This window comes from Notamacropus eugenii, chromosome 6 (assembly GCF_028372415.1).
Source record: "Notamacropus eugenii isolate mMacEug1 chromosome 6, mMacEug1.pri_v2, whole genome shotgun sequence".
Taxonomy (NCBI): domain Eukaryota; kingdom Metazoa; phylum Chordata; class Mammalia; order Diprotodontia; family Macropodidae; genus Notamacropus; species Notamacropus eugenii.
In genome coordinates, this window is record NC_092877.1 from 355,470,151 (window position 1) to 355,488,188 (window position 18,038).

The following is an 18,038-nucleotide window of genomic DNA, read 5'->3' on the forward strand; positions in this document are numbered from 1 at the left end:
GCTCATTTTATAGATGAGGAAACAGAGGTAAGCAGGGTTAAGTGACTTGCCAAGGTCACCCTGATAGTATCTGAGGTCAGATTTAAACTCAGGTCCTCCTGACCCCAGGGCCAGCATTCTGTCTACTGTACCACCTAGCTGCCCCAAACACACGCTTAATATATAATATTTTATTATGTACTTGAGGTTATATGACTGTGGTGGGTAGAGCAATAAACTTGAAATCAGTAAAATCTAGGCTTATCTCCTGCCTCCAGCACTGGCCACCTGTCTGTAGCACCCTGAGCCTCAGTTTACCCATTTGTCAAGTGGGGATAAAATTATCTGTATTGCCCACCTCATAAGGTTGTTGTGAGGATGGAATGAAGTGATGGAGGCTAGGTGTTTGCAAACATGAAAGTTCTAGAGAGTCAGTTACATTCATTCTCCTGTCACCACCACTGTGATGAAACATTTTGTCCTTGAAATGAAGGGCTGGCACTACCTTCCTGGCAAGTAGGTCCTGTCCATCCAGATGTGCAGACACATTGCCCAGTCCCAGGATCACAGCTGGCTCCATTGTGGCAGTTACAAACTTGACTGAAACCTTCACCCTCAGGGTTTCCCTGGCAACCTAGGAAACAGGTAAGCACAAGGCAGGTAAGAGGATTAGCTCTCCCCAAAAGAAGGATAATGGCTGACAGTCATAGAGCATTTTAAAGATTACAAAGCACTTGACACACATTTAGACCCCATAGCAACCCTGTGAGGTAGGTGTTATTATTATCCTCATTTCACAGATGAGGAAACTGAGTTTCCCCGGGATATATGGCTATTAAGTGTCTGAGACAGGATCTAGACACAGGTCTCCCTGACTCCAAGTTGAACACTCTGGAGAGGCACCTAGCTGGGTACAGGACAGAGTTCTGGACTTAGAGTTAGTAAGACCCAAGTTTGAATTCTGTGTGACCACTGGCAAGGTATTTAACCTCTCTTTGCCTCAATTTCCTCATCTGTAAAATGTAAAAATTTCCTCATCTGTAAAAAAAAAAAAAAAAAGGTAACGATAGTACCTTCCTCCCAGTGTTATTGTAATGATGAAATGAGATGACATATGTTAATGCTTTGCAAACCTTAAAATGTTAGCTATTATTTTATAATCATTAATATTATTATCCACTGCTGTGTTACCTCAAAGTAAAATATAAGAAGCAATTCATTTAACTGGGTTTTGGAGGAGAAAACAATATGACTTTCATAATAAATGCTAATTGTAGCCAACGTCCTCTTTTCCACAGACTGAGATTCACCCTCCCCGGTGTTCCAGAATACTTTTTGCATGGGTCTTCATCAAAGTCACATAGGTGATAGATCAGCGGTGTCCCTCCTGTTCCCCTGAATGTCTTTGTATTAAACTAATGGTCCAGCAGAGCCAGCAGCTCGACAGGCTGATTATTTATTTGCAATCCGGTAAAAGAACTGACAGGTCCATTGTTTTAATTGTCCATTTTTCATGGGTTGAGGCATGATCTCACCCAGATCTTTGTTTCTTGGTCAAAGAATAAACACATCAGAGCCAGTATCCCAGAGCAGCTGGATCTTGCCTGGAGCCTGAGTCTTCTCTCAGGCTGTAACTGCTTCTGAACCAGAGACTTTGGGGGATTTTTCTTTGGGTTATCTCAGTACAGCATCTCTTTCCTCTCTTTCAGAACCGACCTATGATGTCAACTTGCTGGTCTGATTGTTCCTAGAAACAATGTAACCAGCGGCAGGAGTCTGAGGAAAGAAAACATCTAATGGCCCCAGGACTCCCAAGGGACTCCCAGGAGAAAGGCCTTGTCCCAGGCTCACTCAGAATCATGGCATACTTTGTCTGCAGGGAAACTTTGAGATCATCTTGGCCAACCCCTTTGTGGGGAAACTGAGGCACAGATCTAGGCCTATCCAATGATGTAGTATTAGTAAGTGTTCTGACACCAATTCCAGCCCCCTTTCTCACTCTTTGGAGATGACTTAACTGCCTCATTTTGGAGAAGGAAACCAATAGCCACCAGAAACACTGACAGTATTTTAACATTCTGAGATACTACCACCTGGGGCAGCAGCACCACGAACCCTAATTCTTTACCAAAGCTAAGCCGTGATGAGCAGGGTTCCATGATTTTATCAGGGATGTCCCTATTTTCTAGAAATAAACAAGATAAAAGACACAGTTTGAATCATTAGAATCTAGATTAAATTCATAATATAGTTGACTTATAGCTGGAAGGGATTTAGCTGTGGAGTCCAAATCCCTCACCTTCTAGGTGGGGAAGGTGAAGTCGTTGCCCTCCCTGGACCTCGCCTTCTCCACTAGGAAGTGCCTGAGGTGCATTTCCAAGGAAAGCACCCTACCCACTACACATGCCTGCATTTTAGGCATTTGTCTCGTAGCCACATAGAATTTTAAGCTGGAAAGAGCTCAAAGGTATTCTCACCCAACCCTCTTTTTTTTTTTTTTTTTTTAACATATCAATGACTTTCATAGTTGGAAACAAAGTTAGTTAGTCAACAAAGATTTATTAAGGCATTCCTGTGATCCAAGCATGGCGCTCTGCTGATCTAAAGAAGGCAAGGAGAGGACCAACGGCTTCCAGGGGCTCCCATTCTAATTCGGGAAACAGCATACAAACAGCTATATCTGTATATGACCTCTACAGTATAGATAGAAGTTTGTCTCAACAGGGAAGGCACAAGCAGGAGGAGAGTGGGGAGGAAGAAACAGGAAAGGTCTGCTGGGGAAGAATGAATTTGGGCTAAGTCTTGGAGGGAGCCATGGAAGCCAGTAGGTAGAGGTGAGAAGGGAAAGCAAGGAAGATTTGGGCAGCAGCCAGTGGAAAAGTACACTCAGAAAGGAGGTGGCCAACAATGATGCTTAGACACCATCAAGCACAAGCCGTAGAACTATAAGAATCTCCTGCACAATCAATATGGCCCCAAGTGATCCTCTAAGTTTTAGTAGAGGAAACTCCCCCAGAGTTGGGCATTCCATTTTGGGACAGTTTTCATGGTGAAGAATGCTCTCCTTACTTTGAGTTCAGATTTTTCTCTTTGCAACTTCTACTCACTTTTCCCGGTTTTGCAATCTAGAGTATGTCCAACTATCTCTCATGTGACTGACCTTGAAATCCTTAGGAACAGCCATCATGTCATGTCCCTGCTAAGTCTTCCATTTCTCAAGATAAACATTCTCAGCTCCTTCAACCAAATCTTGAATGGCATGAACACAAAACCCTTTACTAATCTGACTGTCCTTCTATTTATTCTTCCCTATTTATCAGTGTCTTTTCTAAAAAGTGGCAATAGTGATCATTGCCAATGCCTCTCCAACCTTTGATCACTCCCTATCTTCTGGCACTTTCCCTGTTACTTACAAACAATCCTCGTCTTCCCCATCTTTAAAAAACCTTCATGCACTCCCAAGATCCTTGATATTGCTAAGCCTGTATCTCTCTTTCCCTTTTCCGCTAAACTCCTTGAAAAACTCATCTCTACTTAATGCTTCCAATTTCTCCCTGCCCTTTCCCTTCCTACCCTCCCTCCTCCTGCCTTCATTCACTTGAACTTTCCCCTCCAGGGTTACTTTCTACCTACTCCTCTCTGTGACATATGCACCCACTTCTTTACCTGATTTCTCCTCCATTTATGTGTATGTTCCTTGAGATCAAGGATTGTTTTTTGGTATGGCCTTTCTTTGTATCCCCTACAGTTAGCACAGTGCCCTTTGTAAATGTTTGTTAATTTTTTTTATTGATGGATCAGAACTGAACATCATATTCCTATGTGGCCTGACCAGGATACCTCAGAGAAAGCCTCCCTTGATCTAGGCACTATGCCTCTTTTAATAAAGTCCAAGATTTCAGTACCTTTTCTTGGCTGTGCATCACAATGTTGACTTGTATTGAGGCAACTCACACTGAGATGGAGTTCTGAGAGATGAAACTATTGGACTGAGGTCACATAAGCAGTAAGTACTAGATTCAGGTTTGATGCCCAGGTTTCAGCATTCCAGATACAGTGTTCTTTGCTGCCTCTGAGGTTACAGCATCCTAGGAACAGAAATCCTGAGTGGGAAAGGACCTAAGTGTCATCCATTTTAACTGAAGAGGAGCCTGAGATCTAGAGAGATCAGTGACCTTCTTAATGTCACATAACCTATTGCAGAGGGACATTTGTATTTGGGTTATCTTATTCTAAACCTGGAATTCTTTCCAGTTCACCAATCCCTCTGTCAAGATCCAACTTGTGCAACTCTGGGTAGGCCTGGAACTACATCAAGGCAGAACAGCCAGCCAGACACAAAGCACAATTTTAGGGAATTGAAAGACATCTTGACCAGCCCCCTCTCTCAATTACTCCCTCCACTGATCTACTAATGTTTCACCTTTCCCTTCTACCTGGCATGGAATTCTGAACATTAGATTTACTAAAGTCTTAGACAATAAAGGCAGGGACAAGGTCCAAAGAAGGCCACAACAAATACTTATTTGTTACCTATGAGCCAGTTTCTGTTAAAACAGATTAGTTTATTACATTACTTCCCCTTCACCTTGTGAGACAGAGTGTTGGTAGCAGTCGTGAGGCTGAGGTGAGCTGAGAGTGAATTTCTATAGGAATCCAAGGCTTACAGAACACTTTCCTCAACACTATTTTGTACATGGATGGCACAAATACCAATATTCTTTTTGTAGATGAGAGAATAAAAGCTCAGAGAACGCTCACTAATGTTTCTCGGGCCACATAAGTGGTGAGTATCTGAGCTGTAGGTGACAACAGGTTAAGTAGCTGGATAGCTCTGGGCCCTGACTATCCAACAGTGACCTGTGGAGGCTAAAAACCAATCTGGCTTCTTGCAGGGTTGTCAGGATCAGAAATTTAGAGCCAGAGGGCTCTAAATGAGGAAATTGAGACCCAGAGCTAGGGATTGTGGGTATGAAGGACCATAGATATATAGCCAAAGGAATCTTAAGGGCTAACATAGTGTTTCCTATGTACCCAGAAATGGACTAAGTGCTAGGGATACAAAGAAAGGCAAAAATATTCCATTACTTCAAGTTGCTCACAGTCTAATGGGAGAGACAACATGCCAAAAACTGTACATACAGTATAAATGGAAAGGTAACAATAGCCTCACACTCTAGTTTTATATATGAGAAACTGAGGTCCATACCTGGAGGTTAAGTAACTTACTTGAGATCATACAGAACTGAGGTGCAAAACCAGGTCCTCTGAGTCTCAATCCAGCATTTGCTTCTCTGTCTCATTCTTCCTTTTACTTAGGGAAGTGCCTTTGCTTCTCTGGATTTCTGTGTTTTCATGTTTTATGTGAGGGCTGGACTAGATGGATTTTATGTTCCCCTCCCATCCTAAATACTGGAATCCCCCATGATCCTTTGAGTCAAGTCCTTCTGCAAGAAGCTTACAGTTGAGTAGGAGAGAACAAAAACAGATAGTCAACTGATGGAGATGCCTGCTCTCCTCTTTATATGGGGAGGAGAATGAGGAACCAAGAGGAAGGGGTTCAAACTCAGTTCTTCTGGATTCAAATATAAAATTCTCCAAAAAAAATCCTCTGTTGGGGTTTTGAAGCCCCCTGTAATCTGCTCTCCACTTACCAATTATTTCAGTCTCACAGCTTCCTCACTTCTAAGCACTTTTCAATTCAGGGACATCAGCCTCCTTTCTGTTCTTTGAGCCAGACGCCCAACTCGACTCTGGGCATTTCCACTGCTTGGAACTCTCCCTTCCTCTCTGCCTCCTAGTTCCCCTGACTTCCTTCAACTCCCATATTAAACCCATCCTCTCTGACAAGCCTTTCCTGAGCCCAACCTGTGCCTTCTTCTATTTCCAATGTAGATAGCTTGTCTATACAAAGCACTTTGCACAATGACTGAAACATAGTAGGCACTTAATAAATGCTTATTTCCCTAGCCTTTCTTTCCCTTCTCTTCCTTTTCTTCCCCTTCCCTTCTTCATTATACTATGAGTTTTTTTAGAGTAAGAATTGTCTCATGCCCTTTTTTTGGTATCTCTAGTACTTTTCACAGTGTCTGGCACATAGTAAGCACTTAACAAATGCTTGTTAACTTGACTCTTCCATTCCACCTTCATGATGCCTACTAGAGGCAGCTGGGGGCACAGTGGATACTGGGCTGGATTTAGAGCCAAAAGAAGGGAGTTTAAATCTTGCTTCAAATACTTTCTAGCTACATGACCTTAAGCCAGTTACTTATACCTGTTTCATCTCATGTAAAAGGAAAGACTCCATAGCCTTTAAGGCCCCTTCCAACTCTAAATCTGTGATGCCTTGTACCTTCCAGGGGATGTCCTTGGATTGTGCATTTGGGGCAAAAGTAGGACCTTGAAGATGTTTAGTGTCTACAGCTTGGGTTTGGAAGCTGATGGACACTATTCCTCTTTGTAGCTGATTATTTGTCTGCAAAGAGATGGTGGCCACTGGACAGTGCACTTGTCCTGACTGCTTCCTCTCTAGCCTTGCTTTGTTTGCTGCAACTCTTCTGACAACTTGTAAATCTATTCAATTTATGTAGTATGCTGAGCACCTGTGGGTGTCTTCCTTCCTTCCTTCCTTCCTTCCTTCCTTCCTTCCTTCCTTCCTTCCTTCCTTCCTTCCTTCCTTCCTTCCTTCCTTCTTTTCTCCACACTGGTGATTTAGCCAAGTCCTACTTTGAATGGTCATACTTTAAAAGACACTGGTTTTTTCTAAGCAGTGGAAATGTGTAGTGGATTGGGGAGATCTTGCCTTCCTTGACTCAATATTACAGAAATGGGGTCCTGTTCACCCAGACTATACAAGATTTTAATTTGATTCTGTTCTTTCCAATCCATTCACAACTGGGGACTTGGAGGACAAGGAGTAGGGACAACATGTACACAGATAAGTCCATTAGAATGACACCAAGGAGCTAGGAATTTAACTATGGTTAGGGATTTTGGTTAGTTCCTTCTGCTCCTTCTCCTCTTCCTCCTCCTCCTTCTTCTCCTCATCTCCTCCTCCTCTTCTCTGGGCAGTGCCCTGGTAAACCCTGTACTGATTTCACAAAATTCCTTTTCCTTCAGAAAGACTGATCAGTGAAGTTACAGCCTCACTCAAGGCCTTTGAATGTTCTTTATTAACTTTCGTATAAAACACAAAACCATTAGCTTGGCTTTCAGGGCTTCCCTTCCCAATGTTGCCTCTCATCACTCCCTTCATGTTCTATTCTCCAGTCAAACCAGACCATTTGTATTCCCTAAAGATACCCTGCTTTTGGCAGTTTTCAGAAAAACCTAGAAAGACTTACACGAACTGATGCCGAGTGAAATGCGTAGAAACAGAAAAACACTGTATACAGTAACAGTAACACGTGCGATGACCAACTTGGATAGACTCAGTTCTCAGTAATGCAAGTATCTAGGATAATTCCAATGGACTCCATTCCAGAGAAAGAAATATGGAGTCTGGATGTAGATCAAAGCATATTATTTTCTCTCTTTTTTTCTTTCTTGTGATTTTTCCTTTTCGTTCTGATTCTTCTTTTACAACATGACTAATGTGGAAATATGTTTAATATGATTGTACTTATATAGTCTATATCAGATTGCCTGCCATCTTGGAGATGGGGGAAGGGAAGGGAAGGAGAAAAAAATCAGAACTCAAAATCTTGTAAAAGTGAATGTGGAAAACTATTTTGACACGTAATTGGAAAAAACAAAATGCCATTAAATGGGGGGAAAAGATACATTGCTTTCAGTCTTTAAACTTTGGAATATATTGTATCCTTTCCCCTCGAAATGCTGCTCCAGTTTACAGTTGTTAAAAGCAAGGTACTTCAAGGCTTTGCTCAATGAAATCTCCTGGATAAAGTCTTCCTAATCTCCTCAACCCAAAGTCTGTCCTGCCTCCTCTGAATCTCTCTCCTCTTCTCTTGCCTTCTCAGTGCATTTATCTGATTTGGCCTTTGCTTACAACAGTGTGCCTCCTGGGCTTATTTCCCATCTGCTAGACTCTAGGAAAGTAGGCAACAACCATTTATTGAGGACTCACTATGTGCTAGGCATTGTGCTAAGTGCTTGTGATACAAATACAAGCACAAAGACCATTCTTGTCTTTATGTAGCTTACATTCTAATGGGGGAAGGTACCACACAGAAGGGAACTGAATTGGTGGCAAAGTTTGGAGCCTTGGAAGAATGGCCAGGACAGTGATGAAGTATGGCGGACTTGGACTTTGGGAGGAACTGACTATGTGAGGAGGAGGCCACAGGGGCAGAGAATTGTTCCAGGATAAGAAGGCAGCTGAAGTATGGAAGCAAACACCAAAGATTCACAAATAGAATCTTGAATCCAAGTATTTTGTCTTAGCAGGCATCTTCATCTTAGCCCCCTATTTTATAGATGTGGAAGCTAAGGCTCAGAGAAGCTGTGGCTTCTGTAAGGTAAGAAGTCACATCTTATAACTTTGGGTGTAGAAGTCTGGAATTCTAATCCCAGGTCAGCTACTTCCTACCTGTGAAAACCATTGGGCAAGGGAGGTTCCCTCTCTGGGCCTGAAAATGACGCAGGTGGTTTCAATGCTGTCAATGACCTCTTCCTGCTGTAAATCTATGACTATATGTTCCCAAGTGCACATGTACCAACAAAGCTGGGATTCCAAGCCAGCTCCACTGCCTACTGATCCAATCCTCTTTCCACAATGCCGCAGACATCTCTCTACCATCTATATATCTCCCTGTTGTGCCTAGTACAGTGCTTCAATAGGGTCAATACAAAATAAATATTTGTTGAGTGAATGAATGATTGAATGAATGAGAATCAGATCATATCCTCCACTGCTCTGCTATTAAATTTAAAGTATTGAGCTGAATGGATTAAAATAGGTATAGCGCATCATTATGCACATCACATGACTGGACAATAGCTACCCTTATTGATTTGTATAATTTAAAGGAAGTGGAGGACACATGCAGGGAATGGTAGTCACAGAATCACAAAATTTGAAAGCCCTCGGACTAGTCCAGTCTAGGTAGTCCAACTCATAAACTGAAGGAATCCTCACTACATCATATCCAACAAGTCCAGCCTCTACTTAAAGACATCCAGTGAAGAGTAACCTAATCCATTTAACTTTGAAACAACTCTCCTTGTTAGGGTGTTTTCCTTGAAATCCCATCTAAATTTGTCTCTTAATGACTTCCTTTCATCTGGTTCTGCCTTCTAGGGTCAAGCAAAGTAACTAACTTTAATCCACTCCTCACAACTCTGCCTCACTTAAATCTCATTCACAAGCAAGCCAAGATATTACCCTGGGATATCTCCTTTCCATATGGTAGCCCTTCAAATATTTTGGGAAAAATTCCCCCCATCCCCCAATCTTCCTTTCTTCAGGTACCCTGCACACCATTGATCCTTCACCATTCTGTAAATTTCCTTTTGTGTCCATTTCCTTTGGACACACCAGGCTATCAATATCCATTTTAAACTATGTCACCCAGAATGAACAAAATTCTCCAAATTTGGTAAAATGCAGAAGGACAATCATCTCATTCACACCTTCTCATAATACCAAGAACATATTGCCACTCTTGGTGATTACATCTCATTGCTGACTCAGACTGAACTTTCAGCTTTCAGTCTACTGACACCCCCAGTTTTGTTTTAGACAAATTTCCATCTAACTGGACTCCCATCAGCTTGTGCTTGTCAAGCACTATTCTATGATAATTCCCTGAATGTGTCCCTTAGTTTCTTTAAACTCTAAAGATCAATGAGGGTAGTGATTGTACATACATATGGTGAGTGTAGAGTTCTAGGGCTAGAGTAAAAAAGACTCATCCTCCAGAATTCAAATCTGGCCTCAGACACTAGCTGTGTGACCATAGACAAGTCATTTAACCCTGTTTGCCTCAGTTTCCTCATCTATAAAATGAGCTAGAGAAAAACATGACCAACTATTCCAGTGTCTTTGCCGAGAAAATACCAGATGGGGTCACAGAGAGTCAGACATAACTGAAAAGTAACTGAATCATATTTTGTAATGTCTATTTATCCCTGTGGAATATCATCTATGTATTAGCTGGACTTAGCTCATTGCTTTAGCCTGTCTGGATTTTTTTTTTTTTAATGCTATGGCTGTTATCCAGTGTGTTAACCATTCCTCCCCACCTTGAGTCATTTACAAATCTCTACTTCATGCCATCTATGTCTCGTGTGCCATGTTTGGCCCATTGTCATCAATAAAGTTGGATACATGAATATTTCCACTATATCTGTGATCCTACTCACCACAATATAATCAAATACTAATGCTAATAATTATCTTGGCAATGATGAATAATATTATTTAGAATCAGCAAATTGGGTGGTGATGGATGAACCTTAAGAAGTGCCCAGGGTACACTTGGAGGGCAGCACCATGATTAGGAAGAAGGTGGTATGTTTATAACAGATAAAATAAGTATTTAAAGACATATGTACATACACTTCATGCAAGCTCCATGTTCCTTTCTTTTGTGTCTAAGGAACTGTGGTATAGCAAAGGGATTTAGAGTCATATAGTCCTGGGGCTGGATTCCACCTCGGAAAATTATTAGGTGTGAGGCTCTGGGCAAGTCATCTAATGTTTCTGAGCCTCTTTCCTCATCTGGAAAATAAGGATAATAATACCACCTACTTCACAGGACAGTAAGGATCAAAGGAATTAATGTAGGAAAAGGATTTTGCAAACCTGAAAAGTCTATAAAAAGGAGAACTGTTACTGTTTTTTCATAGACAAAAATCAAATGAGATAGCATAGCCCTCCTCTGCTAAGGAACATTTTTGCAGTTCCTTATTACTTACTGAATAAAGGTTTTGTTTTTGTTTTGTTTGTTTTTAGCCTGGAAGTCCAGCCAACTGGCACTGACCTATTTTTCTAGCCTAATATCGGAGTGGTCCCCTCCCTGTGTGTCATAATGTTTTTACTAAACTGGCCCATCCACCATTCCATATCCATAGAGATCTCTGAGTCATTGGCCATGATTGTTTCTACGTCTGAAACCCCCTCGCCCCCCTTTTACTTCTGCTTTCTGAAATCCTTGCTATCCTTCAAAAAACTCACTTTACTTCAAGGCTGCCTTGATCTTCCAGTCAGAAATTGTCATCCCAGACTACCATCTCACACTGTATGCCAAAATAAAGTCTATTTTACAGGTAAATGATTTAGACATAAAAGGTATATCATAAACAAATTAGGGGAGCACAACAAAATGTACCTGTCTGATCTATGGATAAGAGAAAAGTTTATGACCAAAAAATAGTTAGAGAGGCTCACTGGAAGTAAAATAGATAATTTTGATTATATGAAGTTAAAAAGCTTTTGCACAAACAAAACTAATACAGTCAAAATTAGAAGGAAAGCCTGAAAGTGGGAAAATTTTTTCAAAGCAAGTTTCTCTGTTGAAGGTTTCATTTCTCACATTTATAGAGAACTGAGATAAATTTATAAAAAATAAGGGCCATTCCCCAATAGGTAAATGGCCAAAGGATATGACACTCAGTTTTCAGAAGAAAAAAATAAGTTTTCAGTACTGACATAAACATGCTCTATATTACTATTGATTATGGAAATGTAAATTAAAACAAGTCTGAGGTAACATTTCATATCTATCACATTAGCTAGCAGGACAGAAAATGAAAATGACAACTACTGGATGGGATGTGGAAAAATTGGAACACTAATACACTGTTAGTGGAGTTGTGAACTAGTCTAACTATTCTGGAAAACAAAAATGTTATCCACTTCCAGAGAGATAACTGATGAACTCAGAACAGATTGAAACACATGATCTCACATATATAATTGATAAAATATTGCTTGCCTTCTCAAAGGGGCAGCTAGATGGCACAGTGGATAGAGCACTGCACCTGGAGCTAGTGAATAGAATGCTGGCCCTAGAATCAGGAAGACTCATGATCCTGAGTTCAAATCTAGCCTCAGACACTTACTAGCTGGGTGACTTTGGTCAAGTCACTAAACCCTGTTTACTTCAGTTCCTCATCTGTAAAATAAGCAAGAAGAGGAAATGGCAAATTATCCCAGTATCTTTGCCATGAAAAACCCAAATGGGTCATGAAGAGTTAGACCTGACTGAAACAACTGAACAGAAATCCTTTCAATGGGTGGGGAAGGTGTGAAAGAAAGGGAAAGAATTTGGAACTAAAAAAAGAGAGAGAAAAGAATGCTATTGATACATAAACAACTGAAACAAAAAGAAATTACTCTTCTTTCCTCTTATCTTTCACAGTTCCTTGGATTCTCATATTTCTTTCACACAAGACTTAATGTGTATTTGTTGTCTATTAATATGCATTTGCATATATGTTATATTTTATGTTTCTCCTTTCAAAGTTTTATAGATAGTCATAGAAGGGATTTTAGAGGTCATTTAGTTCAATTCTGTTGCTTTACAGAAAAGGAAACTGAGGCACAGAGAGGATAAACGATTCACCTGTGGCCTCACAGGTGATGTCTCTATTTGAATTTTCCACTATATTACATTGCCTTGGATAAGTCACTACATGTCTTCTTGCTTCAGTTTAGTCACCTATCAAGTCACCTATCATGGGTTACCATGAGACTCAAAAGAGATAATCTATGTAAAGCACATTATATTCTATCCAAATGTCAGTAATTATTATCCCTGCAAAACTATTCAACCATCTGCCATAGCTCTAGCCACAGGCTTTACTTGAGTTTAGCCATTTTTTCTTGGTTCTTCAACAATCAGGCATAGATGAACTTTACTATTTCATCAATTTCTGTTTGTAAAATTTCCTTGCATAAGTCACCTACATCCTTAATAACTTGAAAGCTTTTTCATTTGTATCCTGGGAACAACTACAGTAGCTTTTAATCTGATTAAATACAGCTCAGATCATTCCAGGTTATTTCAAACCCAAGGCTAAGAATCTTTGAATCAGGTCTCCCCCTCCTGGATGACCCACACATGATGCATGGACCTTGTGCACTCTGACCAGAAGATCCAGAGGAAGGCCACTTAGCTGCCAAGTCTAACCCTACCTCATAGTCTTGAAACCCCAATGGTGATTCATTGGTTGTAAACAGAGAGACAGAATGTCATTGTTAACTTGACCTCAGTCATGAGCTTTGGGATGATAGTGGTAAAAGTGCTTGAAGACCTTGGTTTTTTCTCTGGGGCAAGAGATCAATCAAGTTTCTTTCAAGCTTCCCACAATAGACTGGATGCCATTTTACAAGGTAGAAAAGTTACGCCAGTTTCCAAGAAAGATGGAGTTGACACCAAAGACAAAGGACTCCGTTACTTAATTGGGCTTAATAAAATATCAGGAGCCAACTTTGCTGTGTTTTGAAATAGTTAGAAGATTGAATTGGGGCAAACTGAGAGGGGCAATCCTACAGACTCTTTGAAATTAAGCCTGCATAGGCTCTTATACAAAGGAAGGGGAAGCCCCCAGTAACTTGGATAATTCCATTAAGCTGACTTGACCCAGACTGATCAGGTGGCTGAGTCAGAGAGGCATCGGATGTGGTGTCAAGGCAAGCAAGAGCACTAGAATTGGAGTTAGGAGAGACTCTGGCCCGAGATTGCAATTAGACTGACCCTGAGTCAGTCACTTAACCTCTATAACCTTCAGTTTTCCCATCAGCAAAATGGGGACGATAACACTTGGATTGTTTACTACTTGGGGACAATGAGAAGAGTAAATAAATGACACAATCCTTCTAAAGAGGGCTGCTCGCAGGACTTAACCAGAAAATGCAGCAGCCAATGACTGCACACCTCATCATCACCTCATTATTATCTTGCTTGAAAAAAGAAATTCTTAATCTTTTTTTTTTTCGTTTTTTAATGTCGTGATCCCTTTTGGCAGTATAGTGAAGTCTATGGACCCTTTCTCAGAATGCTTTTAGATGCACAAAATAAAATATACTGGATTATAAAATAAAACAAAACAGGCAAATTGAAAAAGTCATCAAAATATTTTTAAAGCAAAGGTCACAGACCTCAAGTTAAAATCCCTTGTTTTAGAAAGGCACCTTTCCACACTTATTCTTAAGTCTTCCTGCACTCTCAAACTCGACCACTCGCTATTTCCTTTATAAACCATATCATTTCCTTCCTCCCTGTCTTTGCCTATGTCTGGAATGGATGCCTTTCCTGCCTACATCTACTTCTTAGAATCCTTAGTTCATTTGAAAGCTCAGCCCAGTGCTGCCCTTCCCTCCACACTTTGCATATATTTAGGGTTGTGCTCACATTTTGTTTCCCCAATAACTAAAAACTCCTCGGACAAAGGAATTTTTATTTGTTTGTTTATTTTTTATTTGTTTTTGTTTTGTCTGTCTCCATATCTCCTGTACTTGGAAATTATCTGGACTACAGTAGATGCTCAGAAAATATTTAGCGACTATTTGCTTTATTCATTGCACCCTGATCCCTTCAGTCAGTAAGATCCAGGGGAAGCAACTTGCTAGGGCGGAGAAAGGGATAGTTCTGACCTAAAAGGAACTGGGTTTGGGCCTGGAATCTTCTTGCTAGCAGGAGGTACTCAGGCTTCAGCCCTTTCAAGGTCACCTATTAGCAGCTCAGTGCTCTCATTGGGTCATAATCCATTTGCCTACTTCCCAGGGTTGTGCTGGTAAATCAGACAAAGAGGTAGGAGTCTATATTAACTATTGGTTATTATTATTCCTTCCCTGGAGAACGGTACTCATGGAGAAGACAGAATAGGCCCTTCTCATCCTCACCATTCAATAAGAACCTATGATGTGTAAATGGACTGCCAAGTGGCTCTGTGGAGAGACTGCTGGGCCTAGAGGCAGGCACACTCATCTTTACGAGTTCAAATCTGGCCTCAGACACTTACTAACTGGGTGACCTCTTTGTTTCAGTTTCTTCATTTTTAAAATGAGCTGGAAAAGGAAATGTTAAATAGCTCCATTATCTTTGCTAAGAAAACTCCACAAAAAGTTGGACACTGCTGAAAAATGACTGAACACACATATTATGTACAATTGTGGTAGAAGCTTAGCTACAAAGATTCCTAAACATAATGATTCCTTCACCCCTTTCCCCTGTACTCTAGTTGTAAAAACTGGGCATGTCTACAAAAGAATAAGCAACAATATAGGATAGGATAAATAAGAAGGAAATGTAATAGATACGGGGTCCTTGAGACCCTTTCAAGGGGTCATGAAGTCAAAACTATTTTCATAATAATTTGATTATTCAAATACCTCTCCTTTTTTCCAACTATATTTCTGTGAGGTCAGGTTTTCTTCATAATCAAAACAGCATATCACAACAATGTGCAAATGCTTTCATTAAGCCAGACATTAAAGAGATTTTCAAAAATATGCAAAACAATGATACTCTTTTTGTTATTTTGGGGGGAAATATGATTTTCATAAAATATTTTATTTATGATATCATGCAATGAGTTTATCATGGCTATTTGAAAATTAATACATCCATATTTAAAAATTTTATCCATTTCATTTTAAATACCATATATTAATAGATACAAACTAAAGGTTTTTGGGGTCTCTGTTAATTTTTAAGAGCATGAAGGGGTCCTGAGACCAAAAATCTCATTTGAGTTGGGAGCAAAAGGCAGAGATAGTAGGGCAATAAATATTCAGAAGAAGGAGAGAAAACTAGTCCAGGGGGACTTCACAGAAGTGAATTGCATCTTGAAAGAAAGTTAAAATTACTAACATAATTCAATTCAAATACCATCCATTTCATTTCAACTCAGGAAATAGGTAGTAAACAACTGCTATGTTCAAGGCACTATACTAGGTACTAGGGATGATCCAAACATAAGAATATCAAAGAATCCATGCTCCACAAGAACTTCAGATCAGCAGTAGAGAGCAGGGTATATTCCAAAGCATGAGCTATCCATATAGGCTTAAGGGTGTTGAGGAGCATAGAGTAAGATCACTTTGGATAGAATGGAAGGAGATTGGAAAATGATCACAAAATCAACTAGGAGGGAGAAGTTGGGTGGGGTCAGATTGTGAAGGATCTTGGGTATCAAGTTGGAGAAGTTTGGATGTTATCTTGTAGGCAATGGAGAAGAAGATTATTCTGAAGTAGTTACCTTGCAAATCAGTAGAAGAGGGAGGGAAGGAGGAAAGGGGATCATCAAAAATTCAGACAAGGGGTGATGAGACTTTGGATTAGGGTGATGACAGGGCAAATAAAAGCAAAGGGGTGGGTTAAGAAGAAATAGAAAAGAGAACAGAAAAATACCCATGTGCATGGTGATGGGGGAAGAGGCAGATGATGATTGGAATTGGGAAAAAGAGGACTTGGCTGAATATAATCAGTTCAAGCAAGTGATAAAGGGTTTCTTGACTAGACAAAAGCTGAAGTAAGGGTATAGACAGATCATTGTCTTGAGCTCTTACAAATTTGTTGGACTTCATGAAGTCATCTGCCAGCTAGTCTGGGGTATAGATTTGCGATGGCTAGGTGAGTATCTGGAATTTAATAGAATGGAGTTGAAGCAGATCTGATCATCTCTTACCCTCCTCCCACCCTCTGCCCAGTAACCAGGCTCAGTTTCCAAACTTGTCATTTCTGTGGAAGGCTATCCTATCCTTGCAGTCACCCAGATTCTAAACCTTGCATCCTCGTTGAGGCTTCCTATCCCCTACCTTTCTCCCTCCTGAAGTCAGTCAGTTGCCAAATCTCGTCAATTCTGCCTCTTCCACTCCTAGCCTCCCTTCCCTCCCCTTGTGGAGGGATCACATTCATTCAGGAACTCAACAGCTACTCTGACTATAGCCCAACTGGTCCCCTTGCTCCCCTGTTGTGACCCTCTCAAATCCATCTGTCACATAGCTGCCAAAAATCATCTTCTAAAGCATAGGTCTGCCCATGTCACCCCCTTTTTCTGAAACCTTCAGTGGCTGTCTTTGTACTCCAGAATAAAATGCAAACTCACAAACTTGGCATTTTGAGCCCCTAACAGTTAAGCCCTAGCCTCCACTTCCAGGATTATTTCAAATTACTTCCCTTCCTGCAATCTACATCCCAGCCAAACTGGCTTATTGCTTCTCTCTGAGCTAAGCTTCCATCTCCTGCCATGTGCCTTTGGGCAGGCCATGCCACATGCCTGGAATGCACTTCCTTCTCCACTCCATCTCAAAGAATCCTGAATCCCCCTTCTTCTAATCAATCAAAAACATTTTTATGCACCTAGTATGTGCCAGGTTCTGTGGATAGAAAATGAACCCTACTTCTTCTTGGTGACTTCTTGTTTGTCTTTTGTTGTCTAAGAGAATCAGGAAGGTGATGCCATGATGTACAAGTGAATTGATTTAAGTGAGGCAGGGCTGTGCAAAGTCACTAGACTTACTTTCTCCTCCAGAGTCATCTGGGTCCAGTGGCCAGATATTCATTAGGACAACTGGAGATGGAAAAAGGTACAGTGGGAGGCTTAGGGGCTGTTGCCAATGGCAAGACTTTCCTGGCCTTCTGTGGTTGTCAGTGTTTTCTTTTTCACATTGTCCTCTATTTACCTATATGTTGTATTTGCATTCTCATTTTACAGATGAGAAAATCGAGGCTCAGAAAGTTAAATTGATTTCCTCATTTTCCCAGTGATGAAATGTTCAAGGCAGTAATGGAATTCAAGTGTCTTCTGATTTGCCAACCATTTCCTTAATTGGGATAATACCACATTCCCTTTCCTCTGGACTTACATGTGATCCTGGACTCATAAAATCTAGGCCAGCAGCTTATCAATACTAACAGACCTTTCTTAACTGCAGAAGTTCAAGTATGTGCCCACTGAAGCACTGACATGTCCATATCATAAATGTAACCATTCTGTATTGACTGCAGCATTTTAAAATTAACTCTAGTAAGTAGTTCATCCTTAGACATACTGGCTTTGTGACCTGGGCCAAGTCATAATTCCTCATACTATAGTTAGCCTTCTAACACTCAAAGTTGTAGAGAAGGTAGAGATCTGCATTAGTAGAG

At 40.6% G+C, this 18,038-nt stretch overlaps 1 long non-coding RNA gene across 1 annotated transcript; it reads left to right on the forward strand.

Moving 5' to 3' along the window:
• Nucleotides 1–531: 531 nt before the first annotated feature.
• On the forward strand, nt 532–2,192 carry LOC140510154 (uncharacterized). Its single transcript, XR_011969120.1, has 2 exons — nt 532–624; nt 1,689–2,192. It is a non-coding gene; the product is annotated as an uncharacterized lncRNA (long non-coding RNA).
• The last annotated feature ends 15,846 nt before the right edge of the window (nt 2,193–18,038 follow it).